Below are 12,143 nucleotides of genomic sequence, written 5' to 3' on the forward strand. Positions count from 1 at the left end.
TCGGAAAACTTAATTTTCGAGCAAATTGTGGTTAACGAAAGAATTGAAAAAAATATAAATATAGATCCTGGAAAATGCTAATAGAGGTAAAATCAACAACTTTTCTGGTGTTATCTGATTTTTTCTTCTAGGTTAGTAAGCTACCTTCATACTTTAGACTTCTTATCTAAAAGTGAAAGCTTTATTCTGAACGAATGAAAAAAACAAATAATGAAAGAAAAACCCCAAGAACGAAAGAAAAAGGAACTATAATGATTAATGTTTTGCAAAATTATCTTGGTTATTTTGCAATAAAATTTAAACAATCTTTTTATGTAATAAATTATTTACACGAGAACAATTAGTAGATGATGAATAGCACTTTATAACTATTTTTAAAACTACATTAATTACTATTTCTAATCAAATAGAAATGAACACAGAAAAAAGTGGAGAAGCAGAACAAAAAGATCTTTATTAATAGAAGCACATTATACTGTAGCTAATATATTTTAAAATAGTAATACATTGTAGTGCATACTTTGATGATGATCATCAAGAATAGAAATAAATAACAGGGAATTTTGAGGCGGTAGGAACAAGCTACTCGAACGAGCGACGCCATGGTCGCACGACACCTTTGGTTCAGGCCGCATTCAATACTCCAATGACCTGACTATGCAATAAAAATCCCATATACCAGTAGAAGTAAAGAATACAAATGGAAAAAAAAGTCAGATAACATTATAAATTGGTTCCTTCGAAAAAGAAAATTACTTAATTACATATTTTCGATTTTTGTCCGTAGGTTTATGGAGAAAATGTGTTATTTTGGTGGTGCAGCCATAGTATTCGATTTACTGCGTAAGAGATGAGATGTATTATTATTTAAATAAGAGAAAAAAAAAAAACTAAAATAAAAATTACTGAATCATTATCCCCGTGAGTAAACATAAGGACAGTAGGCGGGATATCTCTATATCAGCGAACCCCCTTCTCGCCACAGATGCAACTTTTTTAACGCAACGTGGACGAGCGACACGTGGCGGCCTGAGTGGCCTCATTGGGATCGAACAAGAAGATGACCAGAGCGACACGTGGAGGACACGTGCCCTTACCAACCCTATCATTATCCCTATATTAATGCCACTTAGCCATTGGCCTTTCTCTTTAAACACCTCCCTCTGAGGTAGGATCAACACACATCTCACGCCACTTGGACAGCCGCGTGCTGTCAGCTACTGTACAGAGGGCTTCAGCTGTTCCTTCTTTTTTTTATGTCATCATCGGGAGAAAATAAGGTTTTATTTTAATATTAAACCTACTAATACTTGATCGTGGCTTAAGAAGAGTGTGTATGTTTTCATATTTTTCAAAATTAGAATTATTTGGAAGGTTTGTAGTAGCAATCTGTAAGAATTTGGTCTAAGTTAAGAAAGATAATAGTACAGGACTATTTACTTAGTGCCAATCTTGCATACGACGAAAATGAGAACCAAGCAAATATAAAGAATTAAAGTATGTAAATGATACTTAAGTATGTAAAGAAGTATTTTTTGGATAAGTTTTGAGGTGATAATTAATTCATTATATCCATATTTAATTGTCTCCTAGACCCTTCAACCACTTCCTGGATATACTATATATTGGATTTTTTTTTGTTCGATCCTATGCTGCTCATGCCCTCCCTTTGTCTATATTTAATTTGTTTTGATTTAATAGTAGTTCATTTGATAAAAAAAGTTTTTTTTTTTTTAAAAAGGCAGGAGTTAAAAAAAAAATCTAATAGCTATAGGAAAGTGTTTAGGACATCCTCTGTATAGGAAGTAACAGCAGTTTACGGTAGGAGTTTTACTATAATGAGAGACCGTATTTGACCGTGGATAAATAATAGGAGGATAAGATGGTTGGGGGGTGCTGTCAAAATATAACACAAATAAGTTGAAATAACTTATTTAATGGTGTCAACGTTTCGGCCAGAATTTCTAGCCTTCATCAGGGCTAAAAACAAAGAACAAGATAACACCCAATGAATACAAAAAAAATAAAGTATAGACAGACTGACATAAAGTTATTAATGTACAGAATGAAATAAATAAAATTAAAGTGATGAAAGAAGTGGAAAATAAAATCACTTTAATTTTATTAATTCCATTTTGTGCAATTATTTACTTTATGTCATTCTGTTTATTTTTTTAGTTATTTCAACTTATTTGTGTTATATTTTGACCGCACCCCCCAAACCATCTTTACCTCATATGATTTTCACTATATTTCCGAATCGAAATAAAGTAATTTTTTTTTTTATCATTCACCACAACTAAAGCAACGCAGCAATATATTTACAATATCAAAATTTTAAATCTGATATTGTAATCACAGGATAAAATCACAGCAATATGAAGCCACTTTATTTTGACGTGTCAATCTGTTCAATTGAGCACTAACCTACATTTCATTAAAAATAGATAAGATAACATTAAAATAAGTAACCCTTAATCTGTAAACAAAAAACAATCATTTTATCAGAACGACTCATAGCTTGATCAATTCATCTTGTTAAGAAACAAAGTTCGTATTCTTTAAAAATTATATAAATATTTATTTAAACTATTTTTTTTATTAGTTATCGTTAATTAAAAAAATGGATAGATAAAAACTACAATTAATTCTAGAGTATAATACATCTTTCATTGACTTCAAATAATAGTCGTCCTTTCCAATACATGTCATAGCAATAAATATGCAAAAAGTCATTGTAATTAAATTAATAATTAGTAATAGTAATTATTAATTTCATGCTATTATTACAATTACAGTAGTTCATCAAGTAGTTAAAGTTACTAATCGACATTGTAATTTCGTTTCCGTAGTTCCAAATAACAGTAATTGGAAAATAATTCTGGTTGCAATTACTTTTTTACCTAACACTGGCAATAAACGGCCATTTCGTAGGGTTAGTGTGAATGAGAAAAACAAAAATTTACTACATACAACTCGAACAGATGGACAGTATTCTTTAGATAGACAAGTATTTGGTATAACCTAAATAACATTTTTTCTTCTATAAATGATAATTGTATTTTCCTAACCTTTTTTCTGTTTTAAAACTATTTATATTTTGTCTAGTAAAGTTGTTCTAATAGTTGTCTGCTAGTTAGTTTATCTGCTGAAATGCGAAAGCATCTAAAACTTATGAGGCGAGATATATCAGTGAACCAGGTTAGTTTCTGCTTCTTTATCTACTCATATGGTGAATGAATTCATTATTGTCTTTGTTAATATACGTATCAGTAATTTATAATTAGCAAACATGTAGTATTTCAAAAGATATACACAATTACGTAATCGGTTAATTAGCTGTTTTATAGGTAAGGTTATTTAGTAGTAAGCAGCCATTAAAGGGACACAGGTTAGTAGTAATGAAAGTCGCCATTCAAAAATCAGACTGACTTGATTGACCCCTACACTGTCAGACGGACTGAAAATCATCTGAAATGAGATTTTTAACAGTAAGGATATTATGTATTGTTTCTTTCGGTTCGAAATAAACAAAAAGCTTGTTTATCCATTATTTTGGCATTTGTCAGCAATGAAGAGGTGTAATAGGTCTCTTAAAAACGAAATTATCTGATATCAACCATAAACGTTTTTGTATTAAAATATATTTGGAACGTAACATTTACCTTTGCCAAACCGGAATTAATCATCAAAGGTAAAAATGTGAAATGGAATCCTGCCAGTGGAACAGTAAGATATCTAGGAACTCACCTAGATCGCTGCCTTACCTGGAATCACCATTTCAACATTAAACTAACCCTAACCTATACAGGGTTTTCAATGCTATATCCTATCCTAAATAGAAATCCCAAATTAAAACCAGAATTAACTATTTTTGTATTTAAAACAATTCTCAGGACACTGCTGATGTACGGGTGTTTAGTCTGGGGAGCGGCATCCTTTACGAAAAGGAAAGAATACAATATTTTCAAAATAGAAGATAAAAGGTAAAAATAAAATATCCTTGGTTCATTAGAAATAGCCAATCACAAATGGGATCAATAGTGAATTACATCAAAAAACGGTTCATGAAGTTCCACTCCCAGTTGCCGACAGTTAAAGGAGCAGTGACCTACAACCTGGGAAACCCAACCTCAACACAAAGACTGAAGCCCAGGCTGCTGCAGGACATTCCGATATAAATCCCATATTTATTAATACTATTATTCACACTACTTCTATATTTTTTTGTCTCTTCGTCTTTTTTTCAAATTAAGTTTTTTTTTACCATTAGAGGGCAATAGTCTGTTTTGTTAGGTCTACGAATGTCGTTATTTTTGTTATTAATTTCACCTTTCTCATTTATTAAGAAGCATTATTTTTATCTATTTATAATATCTTGTTTTTTAAATTAAAATATTGTATATAGTTAGGGGTGTCTTTTGTACGAGGCTATGCCTCCCATAATGAATTGTAAAAAAAAAAAAAATGTAACGGTTATATTAACCGTGTAAGGTCCACCAGGCCGTTCTAGTATTAAATAAATAAATAGCTTTTAGAAGGAGTGAAACATCCCTATAAATTTCTCTACTTTGACAGGTCTTGGCGTGTATATATTGGACAAATTATTCATTTATCGGCATTCAGTCTGAAATCCCAGACAGTTTTACCACTCCGAATGCGATAATCAATTGCTATTTATGTGCGATGTAAATCTTGAGTACTTCTGCATTAAAAGTCATAGATTCTTTAAGAGGCAGAATCTCAAGAAGCATTCTTAATTTGAGAGCCGTTCCGGACCAGGAGACGATGCGGAGTTCCGTTTCCTGACCAGCTGCGTCTAACCGGACGGAGTTGACCCGACGATTGGACTCACACAATCTGCCGTTTCACGGGGACTTATGTCATGTCTAGTTTAGGATTAGTGTCTCTAGCTTAGAGATTGCCTTCAGCCGGCTGTAACCTGGTTAGTTATGCGTTAGCTGATGGACCACATAAGGGGGGGCTCGTGTGGTTTGTCTCAATACTGTAAAATATATTTTATGACCCGTTTTGACAAGTTTTTTTTCCAGTTTCATTTCAGGTGGATTGGCTTTTATGATAAATGATCCGTTTCGTAGGATGTTAAAGCCTAAAGCCTTCCTCCATTAATGGTCTATCTAACCCATAAAGAGTTTTTCAAATCATAGAGATTGTTCTTGAAATTAACGCGTTTACACAAACTCTTCATCTTTATGTATATTTTTATTTATTATTATTTTTTTAAAGTGACCAATTATATTTTCAATATGGATAATTTTTATTAAAAATAATATAAACAACTGTCAATAAACCAAAAAAGATTTGTTTAGCATTATTAGGAAGCCCGTTATATATATTATACTAAATAGTTCGTTGAACTCCATATGCAACCAGTATAGGTGGCTCATGGCGGCACCACTTAGCCGAGAATTTACTTTATGTACTCATTCGTCGCATAATTAAGTATAATTTTAAGTATTCCTGATGAATTTGGCGATGGCCCCGAAACGTTGCATTTATGATTGATTTATAATTAAAGTAATTTAAATATGGAAAATAATTTTTCACTAAACCTGGCTAAATTAAAATTCACTGTATAATTAATATTTTCATAAATGTCCATTAATTCTAAAAGTATTATCTTCTTTGGAGGAAGGCTTTAATTCCTCCATTAATGGTCTATCTAACCCATAAAGAATTTTTCAAATCATAGAGATTGTTCTTGAAATTAACGCGTTTACACAAATTCTTCATCTTTATAAATATTTTTATTTATTATTTTTTTAATTGCTTAGAAATTTTTTAATGTACCCAATTATATTTTCGGTAAGAATAATTTTCATTAAAAATAATATAAACAACTGTTAATAAATCAAAAAAGATTTATTTAGCATTATTAGGAAGCCCGTTTTTGTGCGGAATCCTGTAAATAGAGATATTCTTATATCTAATCGCCCAACACCTACTCAACTTCACACATATCAGGCCTTACAAACAGCCTACGAGCGTACAAACTGAAATAGATATACAAACGGCTACTGAACAAATAAGCGTGCCTCTGGATTTGCCGGTTATTGGAATAGAGGGTGATCGTCGAAGGGGTGCCGCGTCACAACACTATTGTCAAAGCCACCTGGCGCGCTGTACAATGCTATGCTGGATTTCTGCTCGAAGAAATCCGCTTCGGGATTTATTTTAACCAATGTAGGCTTCCGATAATTGTTATTATAATTTTAAAGAATTTAATTGCTGGGGTCATCCGATGATAACAATAATTTTGATTTGGAAAATATGAAACCATTACATAAGGAAGATAATACTTGTAGAATTAATGCACATTTCTGAAAATATTAATTATACAGTGAATTTTAATTAAGTCAGGTTTAGTGAAAAATTATTTTCCATATTTAAATTACTTTAATTATAAATCAATCATAAATGCAACGTTTCGGGGCCATCGCCAAATTCATCAGGAATACTTAAAATTATACTTAATTATGCGACAAATGAGTACATAAAGTAAATTCTCGGCTAAGTGGTGCCGCCATGAGCCTGTACTGGTTGCATATGGAGTTTAACGAACTATTTAGTACAAGAGCCCAAGAAGAGCGAAGAGTCAGTTATTTCAACACACTTTTTGATTAATTAAATTAAAATTACGTTTAATTAATATTCAGAATTGATGAGTCTGCCTATAGTTAGGGGGGATACGAAATGGCGGCTGTTTGTGTAATGTAAAAAAAAATTAATCTCTCATTCGGAACTCGATATCCTTAAAACTACCTAAAACACTAGAATACCTAATAGAAAATCATTTAAAGTATAGTAAATTTACTGAAATATGAGCCATAGTAGAGCTGTTTACGTCAAATATTTTCCGTGATTCCTTTTTAAAAAACATTTCATGAAATATATACTAAAATTAGTGAATTTATTGTGAGAGGTCTTCATCTCAGGAACCATAAGACGTACAGATATCTATTAGCCCTCAAATTAAAGCTAGTTTATAGTGACATAAAGTTGTTTATGGCGTTTGTTAGTGATGCTATGAGTGCTAATAGACATATCTATGTCTGTCTCATTATTCCTGAGATATAATTTACCACAATAGATTTTTCAGGACAGGCGAAATGTCGCATTTAAAAAAAAAATTGTATCTGGAGAACTATTAAAAGTAAACATGTCTGTTAGGTTTTTATTTTTTAAGAAATTTACTCTACTTTAAATTATGTTCTATTCAATATTGTAGTGTTGTTGGTAGTTTTAACGATATATATTTATTTTTTAACGTTTTGAAACAGCCACCATTATGTATTCCCCTAATCAATTCATCAATTTTGACTAGTAAATATGCATAGTTATCATTAAAGTAATTAAAAATTGGGGTGTTATAACTTACTTTTTTTTCCTCTTGTACAAATTTAAGTCCAAGGAACAACAAGAGAAGATTTTCGATCATATCACTTAGCAATGCCTAATGTAATGTTCTTTAATTTATAAATTTTAATTAATTAATAATTAAGCTTTAATTTATTTTTAATAGCTTAAGCGGTAAACAGAAAGAATGATTTTGCCAATCTATCGTTAGTAGTCATAGTTTATGACCGTTAGAATTGAATTTCCTTAGTAAGTTGGGGTTCATACTATATCTAAATTTTGGGAAAAATTTACAAAAAAAGATTTTGTTTTACGGTGGCTTATGACATATTACTTGATCGAATAAGTGTCGTGGTACATCTTCGACAAAGAATTCAATGCTGCTTAATTTATTATACTATAAATGTTTCTCTAGTATGAACCGTTTAGTAGTTATAGGCGAAAAACCAAACGAAATACCTGATTCGTTACTTAAATAAATTAATTAGCTAACTAGTAAGGGTCTTGTAACCATCAGAAACTAGTTTCCATGTTAACTGTGACACAAACTAATTTTTAAAATTATTTGCAGATTTTATGCATCCATTTCCTTTACGTTAGGGACCAGTGAAATAAAATACAGCTAGTACACACTAGCTACTTACTAGAAAGATAAACTTGTTATTTATGAAACCTTAAACCTTAGAGGTAGAAGAGTTATTGCCCTTTGAGGACTTGGAAGGTTCCTTACGGTTTGTTGAGCAGCCACACTGGATTATGAAAATCTCCGATTACTAGGCCTCGTGGCTAACCGAGGGTGAGCTCCAAGGAGTTCTATTTTCTATTTGCTACCGTTCTATTTCTTTTGTTTATTTTTTTTCTTTTCTGGTTTGCCTGCTAGGAGCGCTCTCTTTGATCTCTTGATTGCTTCATTCATTCTGTTTTGTTGACTGGAATTTTTCGAATGTCTTTTTTTTTTTTGTTTCTTTTCAACTAGAAATTCTTTAGAAGCCACTTATTTTTGTATTATTTGTTTAATAGTGAGATAGAATTACTTGAGGGACAACAATAGATACAAAGTAATATTGGATTGTAAACTAAGTTGTGTTTATTAATATAATTCTTATAAATATTTTTAATGAATTATATATCACCCATTTTGATATGTTATATGTTGCCATCTTTTAGGTAATTTTTTAATTCTGTCCTCCCAGAACCTCTCAGATTTTTCCTCTGTAAAGTGTTTCCCGTTAAGAGAGCTTCCGAAGGTCCGAAATAAGTGAAAATCTGTTGGAGCAAGATCTGATGAATAGCGTGGGTGGAAAAAATGGATCATTAACATTATTTCAGGAGGGAATCGCTAATGGATATGCGGTAAAATAAATTCTTTTCCTTCAAATTGTTAGGAACCCATACTTCACATATCCTGCAGCCCCTAATTGATTTGAGACACTTACATGAGGTATGTTAAGCGTTTCTGCGCCATCCCGTGTCGTAGAGTGAGGGTTGTCTGTGACCAATGCTTGAATTTGGTCATCATCAACAGTTGAATGTCTTCCAAGTCAAACTTTTCTGTTCTGAACCGATCAAACCACTTACGGACGGAGCTTTCTCCTAAATCATTGCCATACACACTGCGAATTTTGTTAACCACGTGTGTAGCGGATTCTCTTTTTCGGAAATAAAAAAATCATTAAATGACGAAAATGAATTTTTTCTCTTCCATTTTGAGCAAGAAAAATACCGCTTAAAGTTTATCTCGGTTGAAACTGATGATAAAAGCACCTTAACCAATCCTCTTTTAGAAAATGTGAACATTATTGACTTAGTAAACATGATTTTATAAACACAGAGAGGATTTAATTGAAATATTGAAAAATGCTACGAACTTTTTTTTTTTTTTCGGCCAAGACTCCCATTGGAGTCCTATACTGCCTAATCATGGTTGGGGGTCAAAGTTCTTCATTTTGTGGGACCGCCACTCAATGAAAAAAGTCAACGTCCCAGACCGGATTCGAACCGGCACCGCCAATAGACATCAAATTGATAAGACTGTATCTTAACCACTGAGCTATGGGTGGCCCACGAACTTATTTTACAACCCAATAATATTCTTATTTTTTTAACTATAACTGAGCTTCAACATATTCGATAATACATGCACTGTAACATGTAACATCTTTTTAACTTAGGTTATGCTTATTAATGATATTAATAAGCATACCCTTAGTTACATTCATACACAGTTTGATGCTTTTTCCGCCAGGTAATAATTACATTTAGCCACCTCATTACTATATTTGTATCCAACTTGAAGTAGGTGGCTTATTATTATTTCATTATTACAATTTTTTACATTTTCAACAGGAACTAAATTTCGTTTAGTAATATAAATGTCAGTTCACTGTTTTTGAGAGAAAAATTGTAAGGCAAACCAACACTTTACTTAAAAAGAAGTAATATGTTACAGTGCCTGTATTAGTTTAACCGAAGATACCTTTATCAACGAATTTATTGCTTATATCCGCCATGTAAAGGTATTTTTAAAATAAACCTACCGCCTGCCTCCTCTCTTTAGGAAGCCATTATCTTAATAATAAGTGAATAATAATACGAACTTTTTTATTCTCAAGGGAGGGCTTACATTATTTGTATTTGCCATTTAATGACCCATGATAGTAACTGTGGTGAATTAATTTGAAAAGGTATTTTGATTATGACATAATATTTTCCTTTTTTTTAGTATATTGTAAAATTAACTATTTTTAAGCTGTTTAATTTGTTATTAAATAAATCAAAATTGTATGCTTGTATAGTCTCAAAACTTTTATTTCTTCAATCATCTTTTATTTCATTTCGGCCATTTCGGCCATCCTCAAGGACAATCTAAATATATAACAGCTTTTATTATATATTCATTTGTAACATTAAAACAACAACATTATCACTAATAATATAACATACCTTCAATATAAATTCTCACCTCACATCGAAATTTAAAATTTTTTTGCAGGCTATTCTGCCCAGGTCATTAGTTATAAGTTAAACACACCCTATGAAAAAGTCAATTATTAGAAAGTCATATTTATTATTAATAAGCTTACCTAAGCTTATGTTTAGTTACCTATTTTTTAAAAATTCATAAATATTCAAAACTTTTAATTTTCAATTTATCCCCACTAACACTACCATATAAACAAACTATTTATAACCTTCCACTCGCTCAGGTCAGCCTTATTTTTAATTTAATTTAAAAGTGCGTTTTGGTCTCAAAATGTTATTTATTCCAATTATCAAATTTCATATTAAAATTAATTGTAAATAGTAACAAAAATTTCTCCAATATTTTTCAAAAATTTATTTTGCTTAAAATCTCTGCATACTGTTGGTTTAAATTCCTAGTATCTGTTTTATAATTAACTGTGTAATTGATGTTCTCTGATATATAAATTGACTCAAGTATTTTTCTTTTGAACGTATTGTTTTCTTTATGTAAAATTATGGTGTTATCAAAATCAAAATTATGTTGATTTTTAGCTGCATGATGTACTAATGGTGTTTTATTGGGATCCTTTTCTTTATTTCTTGTATCATTTCTGTGTTGATATATTCTATCCCCTAACAATTCTTTTGTTTCCCCTATATAGATATCTGGACAATTTAAACATGGAATTTTATATATCAATCCCGATTGAATTTTTATTCCAATTTTGTCCTTTAAATTGCTATAATAATTTTTTATTTTATTGTTAGGTCTATAACATAATGAGTATTCTTCAACATCATAATCTATAAATGACCTGTTTAATTTTGTTTTATGAGAAAGCTATTTGTAGTAATTTTTAAAAATGTAATTTAGCAAATAGAATTGAGAGACGATGGATTGAGACTTTAGTATACAGGGATTCCATGACTTGGCGAACAGTCGGAGGTTCAATCAGTCCTCAGAGACATACATTCCTGGAATCCAATCTGAGATTGGAATGATTGAATCCTCTGGAAGATCGCAGTTGGCCGACAGTACTATGAATTATTTATGGTACATCTCCCCCCGCCCCCTTTCCTCCAAACAGACCGCACCCCGCTAATCCAGGATCATCCCTTTCCCCGCGCATTGTACATATTCATTGCCGCCTCGGGCTCTGCCTCAACCACCCCCTGTCTGTTTGCGCATCTCAAATATTTTAGTACAGTTAGCCTCAGCTGAGTGCAATCATTGCTAGTTAGCGATGCCATTTGTAAATAAACTACCCCTTTAGTGATGCCGGGGTTAATTTTATGCTCTGTTGTCGAAAGCTGATTTCCTTCTTTAAATATTCATTTGGTTCGGGAGTAATCTTCTTTCATACGGGTGCAATTACATGGCCCGATCTCTTTATTTGTATTTATTCCGACCTGATTACGTTTCCTTTGTTTCAGTAAAAGCATTTTCTTTATTACGGATTATCATCTAATAATGCTCAAAGGTAAATATTTAATGTTATAAAGAGAGGAAGGACCCCTTGGATTTGATGATTTGATGAAAACGTTTCTAGACAAACCGAGGTCTCAAATTTTTGGATACCTAAATTAGTTGCTAATGTGCCCTAGCGGTCCAGGAATAAATCGGGATGTGCGTGTGTGCAAAATACTTCTTATTTTGTATCTCTGGTCATGATTAAAAATTTGAAAAAAGAGCTTATAGCATAATATATATTATACTTTATTTATTGTTCTTTTCATATTTATCGATGCCTAGTCTGGTGTATATATTTTTTCTAAATAAAGCATAAAACTATCCGATGGTA

General features: G+C 31.6%; 1 long non-coding RNA gene across 1 annotated transcript in view; it reads left to right on the top strand.

Annotated features, from left to right (window-relative positions):
- Positions 1–2,844: 2,844 nt before the first annotated feature.
- Positions 2,845–12,143, top strand: part of LOC136795803 (uncharacterized) — a 15,895-nt gene continuing 6,596 nt past the window's right edge. Inside the window, exon 1 of the long non-coding RNA XR_010843476.1 lies at positions 2,845–3,201. This is a non-coding gene — a long non-coding RNA (uncharacterized lncRNA). The remainder of the gene's footprint in view (positions 3,202–12,143) is intronic.

Source organism: Halyomorpha halys, unplaced genomic scaffold (genome assembly GCF_000696795.3).
Source record: "Halyomorpha halys isolate HHAL.00 unplaced genomic scaffold, Hhal_1.1 Scaffold327.1, whole genome shotgun sequence".
Classification (NCBI taxonomy): domain Eukaryota; kingdom Metazoa; phylum Arthropoda; class Insecta; order Hemiptera; family Pentatomidae; genus Halyomorpha; species Halyomorpha halys.